The sequence below is a fragment of the Pleurodeles waltl genome, chromosome 1_2, assembly GCF_031143425.1.
Source record: "Pleurodeles waltl isolate 20211129_DDA chromosome 1_2, aPleWal1.hap1.20221129, whole genome shotgun sequence".
Taxonomy (NCBI): domain Eukaryota; kingdom Metazoa; phylum Chordata; class Amphibia; order Caudata; family Salamandridae; genus Pleurodeles; species Pleurodeles waltl.
Genome location: NC_090437.1, coordinates 1239268250 through 1239292976, shown reverse-complemented (window position 1 = coordinate 1239292976; position 24727 = coordinate 1239268250).

Below are 24727 nucleotides of genomic sequence, written 5' to 3'. Positions count from 1 at the left end.
CTAGTTCAAAGCTTTTGCTTTATTTGCTGTGGCTCCTTGCGGTTTTGGCGGTGGTTGACCTGCGGTTTGCATAGTTGCATGTTTTAGGTAAGTAAAAACAATTTACTCCAAAGGAGTATTGTTGCTATGCATGAATGACATGTTTGTAGGGGGTGTGCTAAATGCAGGATTGTGTGTGAAATTGTCCTTAGATTTGTGCACAATGATATTTGTTTTGTCTTATTTCTAATTTGCTTTTCTTTCTTTCTTTTTAGTGGGATATCATTGGTGATTGCTGTGTCTGTGCAGAGTAGTTGCTGGTGATTCAAGCTTTTTCAGGCAAGTGAGCGGCATAGTTTTTGAGTTTATAAGTCTTACTAATAAAGCTACACTTTATTACTTATCTTACACAGTGCTGGTTGTTGGTGGTGAATTTGTCTAGTTAATTTTAGTAGGAAAGATCATGGCTAGCCGCAGGATGACCGCTCAGCAGGTGGTTGGTATGCTTTTTGAGTCATTGTCTGATCATGATTATGAGACGGACTCTGCATCTGAGGCAGAGGAGGAAGTGAGAGATTCTGGCAGTGATGTTTCTGTTGGAGAGGAATCTTCTGATGAGGAAGCCACACTCAGTGCAGATGAAGGGCCTGTTTTAGAGGAGGACACTGATGTGCCATTAGTGCAGCAACCTGGGGCTGAAAGGTTTCCCGTTATAAGACCTGATCTCTGGGTTGCCCCAAACATGGAGCAGCCAGAGTTACCGGCCTTTACTGGTCTCCCGGGGTGTAGCGCCAATACAGAGAACTTTTGGCCTGTCAATTTCTTTTTGTTATTCATGGATGACGTGTTTTTGGAAGAGATTGTTGAGCAGACTAATTTGTATGCGGAACAGCGTTTGAGGGACAACGCTGCTAGACTTAGGCCACACTCTAGAGCTGCCCAGTGGATTCCCACAAATTTGGAGGAGATAAAACAGTTTTTGGGTTTGACTTTTTTGATGGGGTTGATAAGGAAGCCGTCACTGGCTTCTTATTGGTCTACTAGTCCCTTGATGGCAACAGCTATATTTCCTGTGACCATGAGTCGTAATCGGTATTTGCTTCTTCTTAGGATGCTGCATTTTGTTGACAATACATTAGCCTTGTCACAAGATCACCCAGATTCTGACCGTCTTTTTAAGATTAGGCCTGTCCTTGATCATTTTGTTGATCGGTTTTCGGAGGTCTATGTTCCAGGCAAAGAGATAAGTGTGGACGAGTCTTTGGTCCTCTTCAAGGGTCGTTTGGTTTTTAGGCAGTACATTCCTAGCAAAAGGGCACGATATGGAATTAAATTGTATATGCTGTCTGAAAGTAGTACAGGATATGTGTATAGTTTCCGTGTCTACACTGGCAGGGATTCCAATATTGACTCCTCTGGTTGTCCTCCTACTTTTGGAGCCACTGAGAAAATTGTGTGGGATCTTAGTAGACGACTGTTCAACAAAGGTCACCATTTGTATGTAGATAACTTCTACACTGGAGTGCAGTTGTTCAAGGAATTGTTTAAAGTGGACACTGTTGCTTGTGGCACAATTTGTTGTAACCGGAAAGGCTATCCAAGGGAGCTTGTTTGTAAAAAAAACTTGAGAGGGGACAGTGCTGTGCCTTGCGGAATGATGAGCTGCTAGCTTTGAAATTTTCAGACAAGAGGGATGTCTACATGCTAAGTACCATCCATGATGAGAGTACTTCCTCCGTGACTGTTTGGGGCCAGGTTGCTGAAGTGTGCAAACCTGTGTGCCTTTTAGATTATAATAAGCACATGGGAGGTGCAGATAGAGTTGATCAGAGGTTGGAACCTTATACTGCTATTCGTAAGTCTTACGTTTGGTATAAGAAGTTAGCAATTCACCTCTCCACTTAGCAACCTTTAATGCTTTAATTGTGTTTAGGGATAGGTCTCCAGAGTCAAAGATGACATTTGTGAAATTTCAGGAGTCAGTGATAGAGAGCCTTATTGTGGTGGAACAGGCCAGAGTTCCTAGAGAAGCAGTGGTGGAGGATGTGGCTAGATTGCAAGATTGCCACTTTGCTGAGCACATTCCTCCCACACCCAAAAAAGACTTTCCAGCTAAGAAATGTAGAGTGTGTTTTCGAAGAGGTATCCGGAGGGAGACTCGAATGTACTGCCCAGATTGTCCTTCAAAGCCTGGGCTGTGTGTGGGTGGTTGTTTTAAGAATTACCACACCCAGAAGAATTACTGGGAACAACCATGAGTGTAAACTCATGTCTGTTTTGTATTTTCATGTGTTCAGTTTCATGGTTAGCATTTCTGTCATGTACTTAGTTAGAGCTTTTGTGTTTGTAGTTTTGTAATTAGTTCTACTTAGTTAGGGGTTTCTCTGTTTAAAAATAAAATAAATGATGCCATTGTGTGTGGAGTGGAGCTTGGCTGAGGGTGTACATAGTGTACATATTGACTTGCTGTTGGCTACTGCACCACACTGCCAGCCAAACACCAGTCCACACACTCCCATCAGCTGGTGTGATTGTTGTATCAGGCATGTGGGCGTATGTAAGTGATGGGCCCTTGAGTGGTGCTGTCTGTCGATGTGAGTGTTGTAATGTGCTGGGCCCGTGGCTGGCAGTGTGAATGGTCTTGTGCGTGTCATGTATGAAAGGTGTGTGAATGGACTGTAAAGCGGTTGGTGCCTTGTCGCGGCTTTACAGCTCACGAGCTGTGAGTCATTGGTTCAGTTTTTTGCCTTTCAGTTATTAACAGTGCAATTCATTTTTGTGAAATCTCTTGTTAATAAAATTTGATCCACTGAACCATCACTCACCCTCGTGCCAAATCCAACCAGTATGTGTGGTAAAAATGACAAAACCTGCTCCGCTGTAATCAGGCATTGCAGCACACCTGTGACACGCTAGGTGCCTCAGGTGGGACCCCGATGATGAAGCATGCCACCAACTTGGTTGGTGGGTGAGGGGTCTTTTTCACATAACCTAACTGCGTTTCTTTTCACAATTTTAGTGTTTGGCACACCACAGACGTATGTGGACACATCAAAATGATATATTACAAAACTACCTGTGTTTGGGGGGGGGGCACCTATGTTTTTGGTCCTGGGTGCGGCCTTCATCTGGGGAAACCTACCAAACCCAGACATTTTTTTAAACTAGACACCCCAAGGAGTCCAGGGAGGTGTGGCTTGCGTGGATCCCCCAACATTTTCTTACCCAGACTCCTCTGTAAACCTCAAAATTTTCTTAAAAAAGCATATTTTCCTGACTTTTCTTAGTAGGATCACCGCTCCATCACAAAATTCCTACTCCCCAGTGTTCCCCTCAGTCTCCCAAGTAAAATTACACCTCACTTATGTGGGTCCCCAAAGCAAAGTCAGCCTAAAGATGTATAAAAGAATATGTCCTTATAAACTCGCTGTGCTATCCCCTCTATCTCTCCAAGTGTGGGGCCTTATTCTGTTGCAGGCACCTGGCCCACCCACACAAGTGAGATATCATTTTTACCGGGAGACTTGGGGGAACGCTTGGTGGAAGGACATTTGTGGCTCCTCTCAGATTCCAGAACTTTCTGTCACCGAAATGTGAGGAAAATTTGATTTTTTAGCCATATTTTGAGGTTTGCAAAGGATTCTGGGTAACAGAACCTGATCAGAGCCCCACAAGTCACCCCATCTTGGATTCCCCTAGGTCTCTAGTTTTCAAAAATGCACAGGTTTGGTAGGTTTCCCTAGGTGCCGGCTGAGCTAGAGGCCAAAATCTACAGGTAGGCACTTTGCAAAAAACAGCTCTGTTTTCTGTCAAAAAATGGGATGTGTCCACATTGTGCTTTGGGGCATTTCCTGTCGCGGGCGCTAGGCCTACCCACACAAGTGAGGTATCATTGTTATCGGGAGACTTGGGGGAATGCTGGGTGGAAGGAAATTTGTGGCTCCTCTCAGATTCCAGAACTTTCTGTCACCAAAATGTGAGGAAAATGTGTTTTTTTAGCCAAATTTTGAGGTTTACAAAGGATTCTGGGTAACAGAACCTGGTCAGAGCACCACAAGTCACCCCATCTTGGATTCCCGTAGGTCTCTAGTTTTAAAAAATGCACAGGTTTGGTAGGTTTCCCTAGGTGCCGGCTGAGCTAGAGGCCAAAATCTACAGGTAGGCACTTTGCAAAAAACACCTCTGTGTTCTGTGAAAAAATGGGATGTGTCCACGTTGTGTTTTGGGGCATATCCTGTCGCGGGCGCTAGGCCTACCCACACAAGTGAGGTACCATTTTTATCGGGAGACTTGGGGGAACGCTGGGTGGAAGGAAATTTGTGTCTCCTCTCAGATTCCAGAACTTTCTGTCATCGAAATGACAGGAAAAAGTGTTTTTTTTGCCAAATTTTGAGGTTTGCAAAGGATTCTGGGTAACAGAACCTGGTCAGAGCCCCACAAGTCACCCCATCTTGGATTCCCCTAGGTGTCTAGTTTTCCAAAATGCGCAGGTTTGGTAGGTTTCCCCAGGTGCCGGCTGAGCTAGTGGCCAAAATCCACAGCTAGGCACTTAGTAAAAAACAGCTCTGTTTTCTTTCTGAAAATGTGATGTGTCCACGTTGTGTTTTGGGGCATATCCTGTCGTGGGCGCTAGGCCTACCCACACAAGTGAGGTACCATTTTTATAGGGAGACTTGGGGGAACGCTGGGTAGAAGGAAATTTGTGGCTCCTCTCAGATTCCAGAACTTTCTGTCACCGAAATGTGAGGAAAATGTGTTTTTTTAGCCATATTTTGAGGTTTGCAAAGGATTCTGGGTAACAGAACCTGATCAGTTCCCCACAAGTCACCCCATCTTGGATTCCCCTAGGTCTCTAGTTTTCAAAAATGCACAGGTTTGGTAGGTTTCCCTAGGTGCCGGCTGAGCCAGAGGCCAAAATCGACAGGTAGGCACTTTGCAAAAAATCACCTCTGTTTTCTGTGAAAAAATGTGATGTGTCCACGTCGTGTTTTGGGGCATATCCTGTCATGGGCGCTAGGCCTACCCACACAAGTGAGGTATCATTGTTATCGGGAGACTTGGGGGAACGCTGGGTAGAAGGAAATTTGTGGCTCCTCTCAAATTCCAGAACTTTCTGTCACCGAAATGACAGGAAAAAGTATTTTTTTTGCCAAATTTTGAGGTTTGCAAAGGATTCTGGGTAAAAGAACCTGATCAGAGCCCCACAAGTCACCCCATCTTGGATTCCCCTAGGTGTCTAGTTTACAAAAATGCCCAGGTTTGGTAGGTTTCCCCAGGTGCCGGCTGAGCTAGAGGCCAAAATCCACAGCTAGGCACTTAGTAAAAAACAGCTCTGTTTTCTTTCTGAAAATGTGATGTGTCCACGTTGTGTTTTGGGGCATATCCTGTCGTGGGCGCTAGGCCTACCCACACAAGTGAGGTACCATTTTTATAGGGAGACTTGGGGGAACGCTGGGAAGAAGGAAATTTGTGGCTCCTCTCAGATTCCAGAACTTTCTGTCACCGAAATGTGAGGAAAATGTGTTTTTTTAGCCATATTTTGAGGTTTGCAAAGGATTCTGGGTAACAGAACCTGATCAGTTCCCCACAAGTCACCCCATCTTGGATTCCCCTAGGTCTCTAGTTTTCAAAAATGCACAGGTTTGGTAGGTTTCCCTAGGTGCCGGCTGAGCCAGAGGCCAAAATCGACAGGTAGGCACTTTGCAAAAAATCACCTCTGTTTTCTGTGAAAAAATGGGATGTGTCCACATTGTGCTTTGGGGCATTTCCTGTCGCGGGCGCTAGGCCTACCCACACAAGTGAGGTATCATTGTTATCGGGAGACTTGGGGGAATGCTGGGTGGAAGAAAATTTGTGGCTCCTCTCAGATTCCAGAACTTTCTGTCACCGAAATGACAGGAAAAAGTGTTTTTTTTTGCCAAATTTTGAGGTTTGCAAAGGATTCTGGGTAACAGAACCTGGTCAGAGCCCCACAAGTAACCCCAACTTGGATTCCCCTAGGTGTCTAGTTTTAAAAAATGCCCAGGTTTGCTAGGTTTCCCCAGGTGCCTGCTGAGCTAGAGGCCAAAATCCACAGCTAGGCACTTAGTAAAAAACAGCTCTGTTTTCTTTCTGAAAATGTGATGTGTCCACGTCGTGTTTTGGGGCATATCCTGTCGCGGGCGCTAGGCCTACCCACACAAGTGAGGTACCATTTTTATAGGGAGACTTGGGGGAACGCTGGGTAGAAGGAAATTTGTGGCTCCTCTCAGATTCCAGAACTTTCTGTCACCGAAATGTGAGGAAAATGTTTTTTTTTAGCCATATTTTGAGGTTTGCAAAGGATTCTGGGTAACAGAACCTGATCAGTTCCCCACAAGTCACCCCATCTTGGATTCCCCTAGGTCTCTAGTTTTCAAAAATGCACAGGTTTGGTAGGTTTCCCTAGGTGCCGGCTGAGCCAGAGGCCAAAATCGACAGGTAGGCACTTTGCAAAAAATCACCTCTGTTTTCTGTGAAAAAATGGGATGTGTCCACATTGTGCTTTGGGGCATTTCCTGTCGCGGGCGCTAGGCCTACCCACACAAGTGAGGTATCATTGTTATCGGGAGACTTGGGTGAATGCTGGGTGGAAGAAAATTTGTGGCTCCTCTCAGATTCCAGAACTTTCTGTCACCGAAATGACAGGAAACAGTGGTTTTTTTGGCCAAATTTTGAGGTTTGCAAAGGATTCTGGGTAACCTGGTCAGAGCCCCACAAGTAACCCCAACTTGGATTCTCCTAGGTGTCTAGTTTTCAAAAATGCCCAGGTTTGCTAGGTTTCCCCAGGTGCCTGTTGAGCTAGAGGCCAAAATCCACAGCTAGTCACTTTGTAAAAAAACAGCTCTTTTTTCTTTCTGAAAATGTGATGTGTCCACATTGTGTTTTGGGGCACATCCTGTCGCGAGCGCTAGGCCTACCCACACAAGTGAGGTATCATTTTTATCGGGAGACTTGGGGGAACATAGAATAGCTAAACAAGTGTTATTGCCCCTTGTCTTTCTCTACATTTTTTCCTTCCAAATGTAAGACAGTGTGTAAAAAAGACGTCTATTTGAGAAATGCCGTGTAATTCACATGCTAGTATGGGCACCCCGGAATTCAGAGATGTGCAAATAACCACTGCTCCTCTACACCTTATCTTGTGCCCATTTTGGAAATACAAATGTTTTCTTGATAGCAATTTTTTACTCTTTATATTTCAGAAAATCAATTGCTCTATACCCGGTATAGAATGAAAAACCACTGCAGGGTGCAGGTCATTTATTGGCTCTGGGTACCTAGAGTTCTTGATGAACCTACAAGCCCTATATATCCCCGCAACCAGAAGAGTCCAGCAGATGTAGCGGTATATTGCTTTCAAAAATCTGACATTGCAGGAAAAAGTTACAGAGTAAAACGTAGAGAAAAATTGCAGATTTTTTCACCTCAATTTAAAAAAAAATGTTTTCAGTTGTTATTTTATCTAGGAAACCCTTGTAGGATCTACACAAATTACCCCTTGCTGAATTCAGAATTTTGTGTACTTTTCAGAAATGTTGCGGTTTCTGGGATCCAGCATTGGTTTCATGCCCATTTCTGTCACTGACTGGAAGGAGGCTGAAAGCACAAAAAATCGTAAAAATGGGGTATGTCCCAGTAAAATGCCAAAATTGTGTTAAAAATTGGGTTTTCTGATTTAAGTCTGCCTGTTCCTGAAAGCTGGGAAGCTGGTGATTTTAGCACCGCAAACCCTTTGTTGATGCCATTTTCAGGGGAAAAAACACAAGCCTTCTTCTGCAGCCAAAAGTTCTAAAAAAAATTAATTTGGAATCTGTGGTGTAGCTTGTACAAAAACCGAAAATAAGCTTCGTGCATTTTAATTCCAAACTATAAACAAACAACAGTTAACGTACTGTGCACAGCAGAGAAATTATACGAAGCGAAATAAAATATACAAGCAATTCCTCTCTGGGATAGCAATAAGTTGGATGAGAGCAGTAACACACATTTTTGACAGCTATCTGCACCTGCTGCAACTTTCTGTTGTAGAATCTTTCTACTTGAACAGTCAAAAGGATGTAAAAGGTCACAAAGGTTTCAAGACAAAATCCCCAAGTAAACCAAGCCAAGAGTTTGTATCATAAAAAATGGCATTTAATCGTAGGTTTGAGGAACTGAAATCAAGCGTGCAACCCAGGTGCAGTTACCGAAGCGAGAACTGTGACTGCCGGTTTCACGTCCACCCAGTGTTCCAAGCCTTAAAATTAGATTTGTAGGTTTCGGAGCGCACAGCACACTAGATACCAAAATTCAAGTCACAGCGGTAAAAATAACTTCTTGACATGTTTCATATCAATGCTGGTCTTTCAAGATAGCTGAAACGTTACGGTTTTATAGACTCAGACTATGGCTGTGTGAAATTCGACAACTGAAATTTAATAATTTTGCACTTCGTATATTTTTTTACGGCTGGTCAAATTCACTGATAATTCTTTTTGCAAGAATATTTCCTTAGAGAATGTCAAAATCAATTTTTTTACTGCTTATTAATTTGGTGTCTCAATTAAGTAAAGAGTTAATTTACATTTTTTTTCCGAATTTAATCCCTCTGTTGGTGATTTAGTTTGAGTGCAATCATTATAAAAATGCTTTGCAGAGTTTGAGAGGGGAAGTACAGCAAGTTTCACACCCTTCATTCAGGACACATATTTTTTATCATCAAGAGGGTTAATCGGAGACCCATGCTTTTGCTTTTATCCCATCAAGTAATTTTGTATTTACATTACTGTCAGGATAGACTTTAGATCCTGGTCCTAGCTGAAACTTAAAGACATTTTGGGGAATCATTCCCTAATTAGACCTATGACATTCATGAAGCACTTGACCTTTGAAACATCCACTGTTGGCATCAATAAGGGTGCCTTGATTAAAAAGAAAAGGCACCTGCCCCAAATGTTTTTGTGCTGTGTGGACCCTACATTTAGGATATAGCAGACAAGGCAATCTTTATGGGTGGAGTGTGAGGGTAACGATTTCCTACAATAGGAAATAATGATTGTTCTGAAGAGCTGCTGCCCTTTTTTGATTTAACCTGTAGTTGAATCAACTTCAGCCTTGGAGGACATTTGTAAAATTGCCACTGTATTGTTTGCAGTCCATCCCAGCCCCCGCACGTGTAATGAATCTGGAAACTGTGAATAAAAATACCAAACACTGAGATACTCGCATGAGGCGAATGGATGAAGCACCACCTTTCTCTAATCTTCCCAAACGGCCAGCACCACAATTCTTATACTGGCTTCCGGTGGCCAAACACCCCGCCATGAACACAATGCGCATGGCACATCAAGCAATCCATGTGAGATTGGATCAACCTTTCTTCGGCACAACCTTACAGCTATAGTGAAGCATGGCTATCCAAACACTAGGATGGTGTCTCTTCTGGTAATCTTCCAATTGTACCTTCCTACAAAAAACATGACCCAGGGAAACGTCCTCCTCTGCCCAGATGAATAAGCATTGGAACTTGATTCCAGAAGGATAAGAATAACTGACCATCATCCTGAATTTGGAAGACCAATAAAGTGTCTCTTTCCATAAGCATATTCACAATGTAATTTATAGATACTGGCAAACGAAGCTGCTTAATTGTCACAGTCATCTGCAACACATCATGCTTACATGCAGCTACAAGTTCACTGCACCATGTTTGAACTACATTTTTGAATCTCATACACCTCACTAAGCACCTCAATATGTGACAACCTACTTATCATATAATTCCCAAAATACACTGCAAAATAGTGTCAGGAATCTGATTGAAATCAGAGTTTTTTGAGGCCTCGACATACTATAGAATGCCACAGTACAATACAGTCTAAATTATGTTCATCAGCTAGGAGAATATCACATTGTTGGCCAACTTGCTAACAACACCCCAGATGTAAACAGTTAAAGTCACAAATACTAAGATCAATTCCATAAATTTTTCAGCATGTAATGACTGATGTCTGATGTCCTTACTGCACTTAATAAGTGACAAATTAAGTTTTGGAGCAGATAGAGATCTCCTTCTTCCAATCATCTGAATTGTAATTTAAAATCATCTTTAATGGTAAAGTTGGGTTTTAAGTTACTATTCTAAAATGCTACTTTTAGAAAGTTGGAATTTCCTTGCGTAAGCCAAATGTGACTTTCTACAAGTGTCCAAGTCCACATGACTGTGAATGGGTCTCGTGTGGTGTGATGTGTATCCCTTCCACACACGGGACAAAAGGAGCTTGTGTGTCGGAAAGGTGCTCCTCTCCTGAGCATGATAGCCTGGGAAGTCTTACTTCAATCAATCAATCAATTATTTCAAGAGCGCGCTACTCACCTAAAGGGTCTCAAGGCCCTACGGGGTATGTCCTCAGGGTTCAGTCAAAGAGCCAGGTCTTGAGGTCCTTCCTGAATTGAGGTAGCGATGGTGACTGTCTGAGGTGAAGAGGTAACGTGTTCCAACGTTTAGCTGTGAGGTAGGTGAAAGATGTTCCCGCCAGCCAAGGACTTCTCTATGTGGAGTATGTTGGCAAGCAATTGTTGGGAGGAGCGGAGAGGTCTGGAATGGGAGTACCAGGTGAGTTGAGGTAGTCGGGTCCGATGTTGTGGCGGGCTCTGTAGGTGTGTACAAGGAGTTTGAAGTTGATCCTTTTCTCGACGGTGAGCCAGTGGAGGTCTCTCAGGTGTCTTGTGATGTGTTCTCAGCGGGGGATGTTCAGGGAGAGTCTGGCAGCAGCGTTCTGGATTTGTTGCAGCTAGCTCAGGTTCTTCTTGGAGGTTCCGGCATAGAGAGCGTTGCCGTAGTCAAGTCTGCTTGTGATCAGGGCATGTCATGATCTTTCGGCAGTCAGTTGGTATCCATCTGAAGATCTTCCATAGGAGTCAGAGGGTGTGGAAGCAGGTGGATGCGACGGAGTTGACCTGTCTGGTCATGGTGAGCACTGAGTCGAGGACGGCACTGAGGTTTCGTGCGTGGCCTGTGTGGGTGGGTTGACTGCCGAGTGTTGAGGGCCACCAGGATTCATCCCAAGCTGAGGAGGAAGATCCCAGGATGAGGATCTCGGTCTTGTCGGAGTTCAGCTTGAGGCAGCTCTCCTTCATCCAGGTGGCGACTGCTTCCATCCTGTCTTTGAAATTCTTCTTGGCTGTTGAGGGGTCTTCAGTCAGGGAGATGAACAGCTGGGTGTTGTCAGGTCGGGGACGATGATACCATAGTTCCAAACGATTGGGGTGATTGGGGTCATGTAGATGTTGAATAGCGTGGGGCTCAACGACGTGCGGCGGGAGCCTGACTTTCTGTGTTCTGCCTGTCAGGAAGGAGTGTATCCATCGAAGGGCCTTGCCGCTTATGCCTACTGTGTGGAGTCTGGCGCATAGGGTGCAGTGGGACACTGTATTGAAGGCGGCTGAAAGATCTGGTAGGACGAGGACTGCTGTTTGGCCACAGTCTAGGAGGGAGCGGATGTCATCTGTGGCCCCAAGCAGGGTGGTCTTGGTGCTGTGGTTGGTTCTGAATCCTGATTGGGAGATGTCCAGGGTGTTGTTGTCCTCTTTGTGTTGGAGAAGTTGAATACTGATTGCTTTTTCGGCGACCTTGGCTGGGAAGGGCAGCAGCGAAATGGGGTGGTAGTTCTTCAGATCCGTTGGGTTGGCTGTGGGTTTCTTCAACAGTGGGTGGACCTCAAAGTGCTTCCAGTCTTCGAAGGAAGGTTGCTGACTCTAGGGAGCAGTTGATGGTCTTGCGGAGCTCAGCTGCGATCAAGATGCTGGCCATGTTGAAGATGTGGTGGGGGGCAGGGTGGCTAGGGGCTCCAGAGTGGATGCTACTCATGATTGAGCGAGTCTCGTCCATCGTGAGGGGGGTCCAGGCGTGCAGGAGTCGAGGGGATTTTATATATATTCTTTATCATTATGATTTCTATACTATTTTGTGTACTTTGTTTAATTTTAATGCTTAAAATAATTAAACTATGCACTGTACTTCATGATTTACCTTAACTATTAAGCTGTACTGGGACGTGACCCGTGAAGCATAGTTCTTTTATATTAAATAAAGGAATGGAATGGTGTTAAGGTAAAGCAAAGATGGTGGTATAATAAATTAATAAACCAAAGAATCAGCAGTATTACCAAGCTTGAGTTGATGCAGTGAGGTGGCGGATTCAGATTTTTGCCAGAGCAGTACAAACTTATCCACCAAAAGAAGCAAACCAAAATCCCTTTTTTGAGTTCTCAATGTTTGTGAATAGGACTTTAAAACTGCTTTGTGGGTACTGGCCCATAATGTATATAGGGGATTCTTTAGTTTCACCAAGAGGAGAATGGTTCTCTTTAGTGGACTGAGGGGATTTGGACTAGGTTCCCTGACGGGCACTTTTCTTGATAAATGTATGATTACAGGTAGTGATCGTTCTGGTCCTGACCATGTAGTCATCACCAACCCACAGTTAGAGAATGACATCTATCGTAATTACTATATGATATGATTCTCCACCCCTAGGCTCCCACCTGTGTATGGGGAAGGTAAGACACCCTGCATGCAGATGTGCTCATCAATTGTGTAGGGATCTTATATCTTGATTGCCTTGATGAATGTCATGAACCTTTCATAGACCATCAGTTAAGGGCAGAAATATGTTGGCAATAAATTGGACACATTGGCCATTTTACTAAAAAAAATCTCTGTTTTGTTTTTAAGATTGCATGCATGTGCAGGGTAGTAACCAATAAAGGGAATTCTCATGGCTGTAAAGCATTTTTAATAACTAGATCCTTGATCCATCTAGCTATCATAATTTATCTAAGAACTCCCTCACAAAGTGAAAGTTGAGTTCGCTCTGGTAGTATCATCTCATCTGGGTTAGGTAGGAAGCCGATGATGGAGAACACCACATTATATGTGAGAGGCTTCTTTATCCAGAAACATTGGATCTGGTTCCATAACCCAGGACATCCAACATGTTACAAACATTATGTTCTCTGCTGTCACTGTGCCCCATACCTTTGTGTATGGATTGTGTTGGAAGATGGCTAGTGTACCACCTGTTCCTCTTCACCTCTCACTGTGATTATATATATACCAACTGAGTGAGAGCCAATTCCACAATGTTTAAAGGAGAGAACACAAGCACTTAAATGACAAAAAAAGGGGTCAGAAAACAAGAGTGAAAACAAGGACTGGACCTGCACTCCAGCTTGAACTCAAGACCCCAGAGTGAGTCCAACGGCTAATCTCCTGGCCTCCTGATCTGAGCATTAGGAACATAACAGGCTCCTCACAACTCCTGGGCGCGTCTTCAACGAGCTCCTGAACCCCAAGAGGTGCCTCTCAGGTCCTGTGTCACTGGAAGCGTTTTTTCTGCTCCTGAAAACAAGCTTTTGGGCTCTTTGAGAATATAAATGGGCCTGTTTGCTCCTGAACTTAATCGCTCACCTGAAGAATCAGCGCAAGCCGGCAAAAGTATGTCTCTTCACACAGCAAGCATTGCTGCAAGGCTTCAACCCCCCCTTATGCGATGCCCGGCCAACTCTCACCTATAGACCATAGCCAGCAGCACTGTCCTTGCTCTCAGTGAACGGGATTCTAGGCCCAATTCTTGATAAGATAAAACTTCAGCGTGACTTATCTGGGAATGTATCTGACCCACGCTCCATGCGGTTGGCCTGAACTTTTGGATTTAACATGGTCTAGCATGGCAGGGTAGCTTTTAAGCACTATATTGCTTTTTTAATCTTTAAAAATTAATAATTCAAGTTCTATTTATTGGATTTTTGGCACTTTTGTCTTGTTTTGTTCATTTAAATGAGCTCTATTTTTCTAACCTAGTGTGGATTATTTTTGTGAGGCATTTTTCCTGTTTTACAGTTTTCAGTTTTTTCTTAGACTCATTTCGACATAGCTTTTGTTACTGATACGTGGGCAGGCATGTCCTCGGGCCCTGATCTTATTATTACTACACCTCCTGGCGACTCCATGTTTAGGTTGGACCACACTGGTAAATGGGGAGGAGGAATAGTGGTTATTTACCGCACCCATCTCATAGCGTCTTCTGTGGCACTCCCTGCTAATGTTGACTGTGAAGCACTCTTTCAAAATAGAACTAAACCATCATTATACCTTTAATGGGGTTCTTATATATCATACGCCTGGCACTAGTTCAACTTTTTCATCATAATACTGGCCAACTGCTTGAAATTAAGGTTAATTACCATGATTTCACCATTCGGGGTGATTTTCATTTCCATCTTGAGAACCCCCTGGATGGTGACTCAGTTCAGCTCTGTGACTCCTTGGTGAGCCTGGGGTTAGTTCAACTGGTAAAGGGCCCCACTCACTCAGCGGGCTATTTACTAGATGGTATTTTCTCTGATAATCCACATCTTTTCTTTTGACTTCCATTCCTCTGGCTTGGTCTGATCATCATGCAGTATTTTTTATCTAAAGTTGGCTGGCAAAAAAACAAGCAGCTGCCTTCAAGATTCTCATATTACATGCTGTCTTTGGCATAAAATTAACTCTGATACATGAAATACCTCTTACCTCTTTAGCTCAATCTAAAATGGAGATGAGTTTGAATCGTGATGCTGGCTCTAACATCAATCATTGGTGGATTAATACCACTCTTAACCTCCTTGTCCCAAACAAACCATATAAAAATCATAAAGCCTCCCCCTTAGAACCCTGGGTTGATGACAAATTTGGGCTACAAAAACAAATCTGCAGTAGATTGGAAAGGAAATGGAGTCCCAACTACGATCGCTTAGATAGAGACTTATACAAACTGGACATCTCCGTCTCCAAGGAGATGATTGTGAAAGCAAAATCTAGCTATTTTACTTCAAAAATTCAGTCCTCCTCAAACTCTTCTAAGAAACCTTTTGATTAGGTAAAAAAACTAACTAAGGACCCTGATCCCAAAAACAACACCTCTGACCAAGTATTCTGTGGCGCTCTAGCCTAGTTCTTTAAGACTAAGGTTGAGGTTATCTACAATCTGTTCTTCTCCAGCTCCTCATTCACCTCTCCTTTAGAAGAACAGGGCATCTGGGTCACACAGGAATTAAATGCAATTATTCCTTCCAATGACATGGCCAGGCAAGACAATAGTACAGTTCCTCTCTCCAGCATGCCTGAAGGGATTCTCCCATCAGACAATGCTGTTTTGATCTCCTTTTCCTCTCTATCCATGCATGGCATGTCTTCAGTCCTTACTTACTCAGGTCAAGTCAGGGTCTCTACTTGACCCTTGTCCCCCCAGAATCCTTCACCTTGCTGCTGAAACTGTATCCAAGTACTTTACAGATATCTTTAATCAGATTTTAAGACCGGCTACTTTCTGAAACAGTGGAAAAGAGCCTCTTTCCCCCCTCTTTTAAAGAAACCTACCTTGGATGCCAGTGATACCATTCCATCCCTCGCCTTCCCTTCCCAGCAAACTCACTCCTTTCATCAGCAATAACAGTCTTCTAGAAGATACCCAATTTGGCTCCTGAAGCCATTATAGCACCAAATTGGCTCTTATTACTACCTCTGAAGAAATTAGACAAACCATAGATGAAGATTGGAATGCTGCCCTAATTTTATTAGCTCTCTCTGCAGCATTCAACACGGTCAATCACTGCCTACTTATTGACATTCTGTCCTCTCTAGGTATCAGGGGTAGGGCTCGCCAGCTTCTAAAATCTTTCCTCTTAGACCGAGAACAGTTTGTCGCCCAGGATGAGTTCAACTCTTCTTCTTGATCATGTTGGGTCCCGCTCAGCTCCTTGTTGAACCCTACTCTCTTCAATCTTTATGTTACCCCCTTGGCTGAGTTGATTAAATCTTTTGGCTTTGCAGTAGTATCCTATGCTGACGACATCCAGATTGTGGTGTCAGTGGCCAGTAATCATGACGACTGCCTTTAGGTTCCACAAATATATGCTTCAGATTGAGAGCTGGATGTACTGTAACTATCTCAAACTGAACTTAGGTAAAACATAGGTGTTACTGTTTGGCAGGAATACGTCTTCTCAGTCTCCCAGATGGTGGACACAGGATTTTGGAGTGCTCCCCTCCCCTGTCTCCAAGGCTTAAAACCTCGGGGTTCTCTTTAATAGTAATCTTTCTTTTGATGGACATATCAATACTATCACTTGTTTGTCTTTCTTCATACTTAAGACACTAAGGAAAATTCTTCCCCCATGTGATCTACGGAAAAATGTAGTCTCTGCTCTTATTATCTCCAAAATAGATTATTGTAACACCTTGTTTACTGACATCAAGAAAAGATGCCTACAAAAACTGCAAACTCTTCAGAATCATGTGGCATGATTACTCCCGGGAATGCCCAAGTTCCAATTTGTTTCCCAGGCCTTCTCCCAGCTACACTGGCTGCCAATTAAAAAGCAAATAGATTTTCCTAAGCATTTGAAACAACGCTTCCAATGGTATACCCCCAGTAGATCACACAGATCGTCGTCAGCTCGTAATCTAGCAGTATCCAAAGTTAAAAGATCTAACTGGGGGCAGGAAGTCCATCAGTTGTATTGCTAAGCTTTGGAACTCGATGCCCCCACATCTTAAGAAAAAAACAGAACTGTTAACTTTCCGGAAACCTCTTGAAACCTGGCTTTTCAACAGTTAGAGCTGTTTTTCTTCTCTCATCACTGATGTCTGTTTTGGACTGTGACCTGTTTCCAGAGCTATAGCACCTGGACACCCCAGGGTAGTTGAGCACTTTATAAGTCTAATTTTCATTTAATTGTATTTTTCAAATAATTTACATGTTGCCTCTTAAGTTAAATCTGACTGCTCTGTGACTAGCTCCCTGAGAGAGAGCACATGCCAACCTAGGGTGTGTTTGTGAAGTACCTGGATAGGATTGTGATTCCTGTTTGGACCTGGTGTATATCTCTGCCAAGCAGAAACGCAACTTCTTAATTAACTTAATTACAGAAATTCCATCCTAAGCAACTGGAACTCATTAATATCCTGGTTTCTGATAGATGAGTAAAGTCTGGATACTGCCCCCTACATACATTGGTTTGTTTGCCTTGTTAAATGCCACTTAGCAACACAAAAGAATGAAAAGGACAAAGTCCCATATGAACTGATCCATTTTGGTATAGCCACAGAATGGGAAAATTAAGTTGAGACATCAGGCCCAAAATCCTCTCTTGCTGTGGTCTGATCACCTCTTCCACTTCACAGGCCATCAGGTCCAGGAAGAAAATTGATTATATGCAAGCAGCCTGATTTATATTTGTTTTATATTTGTTTAGTCATATTGGCCATAATATTTTAAGCAATTTTTCTCAGTGATTGAACCAAAGTCAGTTGTTACTTTGCAGTCATTTAAAGCAGGAGTCATTATATTGTAGTTTTTACAGCAGCAGTAGCTTCATAGGAAACTGCCACTTTAAACTCATCTTTATTTCTTCTACACCTATTAATATTAATTTATAATGTACCCATAATATTTATTCATATAAGTACACAATCTATCTCTCGACGCAGATGAAATCAATTACACACATTTTATTAGAATAAATGCAATTTTATTTTTTAAATTTTTAAATAAATGTATTTAATTTTACCTTTATTAAATATTGAAATGTACTTTTTAAAATAATGTATATTAATTTTAAAACACCATTACCTATCCATTCTAATTCAGTCACAGCCCCTTTGCAATATCCTTCAATGAACCCTAACAACCAATGCCATGCAAAAACACTACCAATCACTGAACCCCAAAAACTCTGGCTACCCATCCCTGAGGCCCTACAACCTCTTAGTACACCTACGTACTACTATCCCTGAACCCTCAAGACCCATTACTATCCTTATGCACTACCCATCCATTAACCTAAAAACTCCTTATCATTCCTGTATAATAGCCATCCCTGAATCCTAAAACCTCTTACTACTCCTATTCTCTACTCATCCCTGAGGCCTAAAATTCATATTGAATATTGATATATTTCTATTTTTTCTTTTCTTTTAGATATATTTTGATATGTTTCTGCTCAAATGTAAATAATTATAGTTAAGACCTAGTTACCAATGGAAATGGACTTCTTGTTTTGTTAGTAACTTTAGTGCTGTTCAAAAAAGTTCATCCACCTCTGCTTCTTCCTGGAATGTTTTGGGGAGATTCGTCAAGTGGGAGCTGAGAAAAAGGTGAGGTCCAAAAACATAGGTTTCCGAATCAGTTTCCATAGAGATTTTGTTTAAACCATCACAGCCAAAACAGCCTAACAGAAGCTAGATCTTTACCCAGACAACATGTTTTGGTGATTTGTGGCAAACTTGTTCAGTAGTTTTTGAGAAGTTAAGGCTCAAGACCTACAAATATCTGGTCTGTTGTGTCCATGGGTGTCGCCCACTGGAATGCATTTTCAAATAATAGAACCATCGGATTTTTTCATCCACATCCCTTCCGTGGGAGTGGGAAGCTCCTGTGAGTTTCGGGAGAGCTTGCATCTTAATTGACTGGCCTCAACATGAAGAGAAATGTTGCAGCTGTCATTGTAGGGCAGTAGGGCACAGGGACTAGGTCCCTGGGACTTGAAAATTAGTTTTAAAAAAAATGTATAATGGGGGAAGGTAGGTGTAACCTGACCACTCTATCTACATGGATCCCACTATCCCTTCCCCAGGGCAAAATAAAAAAAAATGAGTGGTTGCGACAATCCCGCAGGGCTGTTGCAGGAGCCAGTGCTATCCGCCTACTCCAGTGAGAGTTGAAATCGAAAAACTATTTAAGAAAAGCAAGTGGGGTACATGTGCCTTGGAGCAGGGTGGGAATGGTAATAACATATTACTTTACAATAAAGAAACCCTAAAAAATGCACTGAAAAAAGCAGAGGTAAATGTGACGTAGTTAGTTATAGTAAAAAAAAAATACTTTAAATTTTAAAAAACTCATAAATTCACTGAAAAAAAACAAAGGTTAAAGTGACATTATACTTAGGTGAAAATGTAACTTAAAATGTAAAATTTTAAATAAAAAAAAAACACTGAAATTCACCAGTTATATTTAGATGAAGTGAATCTAACTTGCACATTCAACATACACTGCTTATGAGCTCACATATGACCTCACATATTACATCCCACTTGACATGTTCAGTGATATCATTGATAACATCACAACCACATCTGAAATTACATCAATGTGCACGGCAAGTGTCCAAAAAATAGTTTCTTCATTTACCTATAACTGATGAAGTTCATTGGATATTTTGAGTTAAAATGTTATGTTTTAACTTACATTTTCACTTAATATAACACCACAATAACCTTTTTGTCAATGAATACATATAAATAAATGCATATATATAAAGACACACAAACTGACACACACACACAAATATATATATATATATATATATATATATATATATATATATATATATATATATATATATAATCCAAATCCAATAAGGTTCAATAAGTAACGCGCTCTCAGGAATACAAGGAATCACTAATATTTATTCAACACAACGCGTTTCGGCTGTCTAGCAGCCTTGATCACGTGCAAAATACATCCAATCCACACTGTTTAAATAATGTAACTACAAAAACATAAAAATAGGACTGCTGTAACAAAACACATCTACAATTAAATGAACTAAATCTCAGCAGCATAAATTCATAATACATATCCTTATTCCTACACCATACCAAAGTTAACACTGATAAAATGAACCAATTTATCACTCTATATAGAATAATATAGTTCCAGGAAGGGAACAGGAATAATAAAAATAGAAATAGAAATAGGACTAGGGTAAAAAATGGCTTCCATAAATGATGAAAAATAATATAATAATATGTCACTTTTACCTTTTTTCTAAGCCAAAACCTCTATTTTCCAAACGTCTATAATCCTCTCTTCCTTCTGCCAAGTATAAATTGGTGCAGGAATTATGTATGTGAGTATAAATATAAATATACGATTCTATCAAAAGTTCATTCAATTATCCCAAAATTAACAACATTATTTTTTAAATAGATTTTTTTAAATTAATTTTTTTAATTATTTTTTTTTAAAATAGATTTTAAAATACACCACTATTGTATGTACACACTATATGGAAACACAATTCAATATATACAAAAATATTCTTATCTCAATGTCCACCACCCTGTAAATCACGTGTGAGGAAAGATAGACAGGTTATTAGAAATCCAACTATGATCCATGCAGCCTCATTTCCTCTGTAAAGACATAATCAAATTAAGGTAAATGTATTACAATTTTTTTTATTTTTTTTATTATTTTCAAACTGCAGACACTAAATTTCATTTCTCAAATAAAATCTCTATATACAATCTCTAAACAGCACAACATCCTATCATATCTCATCATTTAATTCTCAGAAAAATATGTGTTAAGTTCTTCTCCAGTATTCAAACCTTTCGGTATCTTAGTTTCCAAGTCCAGAATGTATCTGGATTCTTTCTTACGTAAAATCAATTCTCTATTGCCACCCCTATGGTGTGGTGACACATGTTCAATACCAAAATAAGTCAATAAAGAGTTATCAGAGTTGTGTTTATCCTGAAAGTGTCTAGCTAAAGGATAATGAGGATCCTTCAATGTTATAGCACGCATATGTTCAAGAATATGCTTCTTAACAATATGCTTGGTACTGCCAATATACCATCGATGACATGGACATTCCAAAATGTAAATAGTAAATGGAGTACTACAAGTCAAAAATTGTTTGATCTGTCTCATTTCCCCAGGTTTACATGTAGGGTACTCTTTTCGTATCACACTATTGCGGCAGGCTTTACAATGTCGGCACAGAAAGAATCCCTGCAAATTATGTTCTTTTATGTGGGAAGTCGAAGTAACATCATTAGATCTCAGAATATCATGAAAATTACGTCCCCTTCTATAGGTAATCTGAGGCCTTTTAATAATATTTCCAATCAAGGAATCACATTTTAAAATCTTCCAGTTTTTTAAAATGATTTTCTTAATCTGTGCTGTATCCTCATTGTATTATGAATTTATGCTGCTGAGATTTAGTGCATTTAATTGTAGATGTGTTTTGTTACAGCAGTCCTATTTTTATGTTTTTGTTGTTAAATTATTTAAACAGTTTGGATTGGATGTATTTTGCACGTGATCAAGGCTGCTAGTGATTCCTTGTATTCCTGAGAGCGCGTTACTTATTGAATCTTGTTGGATTTGGATTATTGTTTAACCGGCTTGTTCTGCCGGTATTACGCGCCACCCCTCGTGGGCCGCTCGGAGCCCGTGTTCGAGCATTTGTTGTTGATATATATATATATATATATATATACTAAAAATGCACTAAAATAATGCTTGGAGTTTTTAGAGTTCAGGGAAGAGTAGTGTCTAGAATTTATCATTATCTATTGGCTGTCGCCATTAGGTAGTCATAGTTAGGACCTAGTTTCCATAGGAAAAGTGTAAGCCATTCACTGCAGCTGCTGTCTTGAAAGTTTCAGGGTGATTTGTCAAGTGGGGGCTGAGAAAAAGGGGGGTCTCAAAACACATTTTCCCATTCATTTTGCCAGTCGGAACCACTGAACAGAATTACACCAAATTTAGCAGCAAGGTAGATCTTGGTGTGCAGATTGTGATTTTTGTGATTTGGTGTACATCTGTTCAGTAGTTTTTGAGATATTCAAGGAAAACAAAATTTGTATATCTAGGGGCGCGGATACTTTGCAGATCTTACAGTCCCCGTGCTGGAATCAGATTGGCTGCCCACACTTCTAACAGGAAGTGTTGGCAGCCATTTTGGGACTCAATCCGAGTCCCCCAAAAAAATGTATAAATAAAGAAAAAGGGGAAGGATAGCAATACCCTGACCCCCTAGCACTGGGACTGATATCCCTCACGCCCCCCACCCTTCCAGAGGGCAAAAAAGCATTTTCTTTAAAAAAATGACTGCATATTTGCAGAGATCCACAAATTTGCGGCAACACTTTTAAACAAGCATTTGCAATGCAATAGGTATCGCGTTTGCTTGAGTTAGAGCTATTAGCATTGTACATTTCTAACTGGAACTTTCTTGCCATACAACTGAAAAAAAAAGGAAAAAAAAGTTGACATAAAGCTAGCTGATTCAAAGTGCCTATGTGAGGGTGATGGATAGAGACAAAAGGAAAAAGAAGCTTGCTCGCAAAGTTATCGGCAATCGTGCAATTATCCATGTAACAGGGTCGATGGCCAAGGCGGTAACAAAACCGCCCTAAGGAGGAAAAAAGATAAAGCATTTACCAATGAAAACAAAAGATTTTTGAAAGGCAAGCCCATGAACGAGTGATAGTGATGGGCGTGCGGGGGCGCTGGTTAAAAGCCCAGATACATACCAACACATCGGAAAAGCAGCTCTTGTGCGCTGTTATGCTCAACCTAAAAAAGAAGTACGGTCTCCCATGCTTCTTTAAAACTCAGCCCCTTGGTGGGCCAAGTCCCAGGGGCATACTTAAATATAAATCATGGGGACGGGGGTGCATGCAGCCCTCCTCCTCCTCAAGGCCAGTTTGAGCTCTGGGGACCACCACCTCCCCAGAGCTTTATTAAAAATGCCACCTGGACCCACTTCCATTCTTGTTTAGGGCCACCTCCCCAGGGTCAAGAAAACCATTTCAAGGGGGAGAGGGCCATCCCCGGGGCCATATTCGTCCCCAGGGACCACACCACCTCCCTGGGGCATGGCCAAATCATACAAAGGGAGGAGGCGCGTGCCTCCCCCCCAGGCTATTTCTGGCCCCTGGGACCACCACTTCCCTGGAGCTGCCCATAAGAAACAATGGAGGAGGGCAAGCAGCTCCCCTCCTGGAGCCACTAATGGCCCTAGGGACCACAACCCCCAGAGCCGGCTCCTGCTGTTTCTCGAGGTGCCCAACTTGCCAAGCGAGAGCAAGCAGTAACTCTGCTCCTAGCATGCAAGAGCAGGAAAACTACTCCCGCCCCCTGGGAGCAAAGTTTTCATCTGTTTCCCTGGTCGCTGTTGAGTAGGCAAGGAAACAGATGAAACTGAATGCACACAGGGAGCCGCATGTTTAGCAGCTCCCTGCATGCAGCAGCAATGCTGACTCCTGCAGAAGGTGGGGATCTGGCAGGGACTGTAGGGACTTTGAGGCTCCCCCGTGGTCCATGGTGCATTCTGGCACCAATGCTCATTTCACAGAAATTGAACCTCAATGGTAACCACTTACAAAAATAGACATAGCAGGTTCCACTTTTGTAAAGGACAAATCCTCCAAACTTCTTGAACTCATCCAATGAAAAGCAAGTGTTTTCTCTGCAATTTCACCTCGAAAAGCAATATGAAATACTCGATGCAGTGAATGCATCCTTGCTGTCTTGCAGTGTAATCTCTTCAGCAGTGACTGTAACAAGTGGGATCATTCCTCTGGTTCTCTCCTGGTGAGAGCACTGTCCATTTTTTATCCTTCTCATTACTACGAGTATGCAAATGTGCAAAACCACCTCGAAGGTCTGCCCGTTTGGCCCCGTCCCATATTGGTTAGTGCTATGCATCAGTCTTCCCACTGTTTTCCAGCTTGGGGAGCTTTCAGGATGCAGAGAAATATGAGCACATCTCCACCAAACAAAGAAGCACTTACTTCATATAATTAAGAGGAAGTACCCTTGTTTGCTCAACTCTTTGTAGTCTTGCCGTCTTCTGTATACAAGTATTCATGTTGGCACAGATTTCAGTATGAACATGCTAGAGATACAAACATATTGTGAAAATTACACCACATATGGTTACTGGAGACATTACCTTGTGATCCTTTAAGCAGCAGTAGTGTAGAATTTGCACTATGAATTTACCTATCAAGGTCACACTTACTAGTTAGCCAGTAGAAAGTTCTCCACTTAAGCAGACATGTTTTGCCAAACTCTAGACTCTGTTTTGATAAATAAGCAGGTGAAGATCCATTCTGGCACAATGCTCATCTCACAGAAATTAAACCTTAATGGAAAGCACTTACAATTATAAACACTGCATGTGTCCAAGATGAATGTTCACATCTGTAAAGTACTAATCCTCCCAACTTCAAGAACTCATCCAAGGCAAAGCAAGGGTGTTTTCTCTGCACTCTGGGTTAGATGCTTAAGGAGAGTTGGCTGCAGGATGTGGCTGTAGGCCAAGCCCCTGCTGTGTACGGCCAAAGGCAGTGAGTGGTGTGGGGCTAGATGACTACCAGGGGTTGGCCCGAGGGCTTGGCCAGAGGCCAGGCCTTTTTGCCAACCCATAGCACTCACAGCCAAAGGGCATGCATGGCGGGGGTTGGATGCCTACAGGGAGTTAGCCCCAGGGCCTGGCCACAGGCCAACCCTGGCCAAGCACAGCTGAAGGATGTAGGTTTAGATGCAAGTGCGGAGGTGGTTGCAGCCCTGCGGCCAACACCACTCTCTGTTAACAAAAAAATTGAAATTCACAGAAAAAATAAAGGTTACAAGGACATTATAGTTAGGAATTAACATTAAAAAAACCTTATAAATTCATTGAAAAAAACGAACGTTACAGGGACGGTATAGTTAGATTTTGCATTTATGCAAACAAAAACCAAAGAAATTCAGCTGTTAGTTAGTTATTTCAATTAACTATAACTGGTGCCCTAATGTAATTACAACCCACGTCCTTGCCATGCACGGCTAATTACCCCACATATTACATCATTAGTGACATTTTCTGTGACATCCTCGATATTATCACTGCA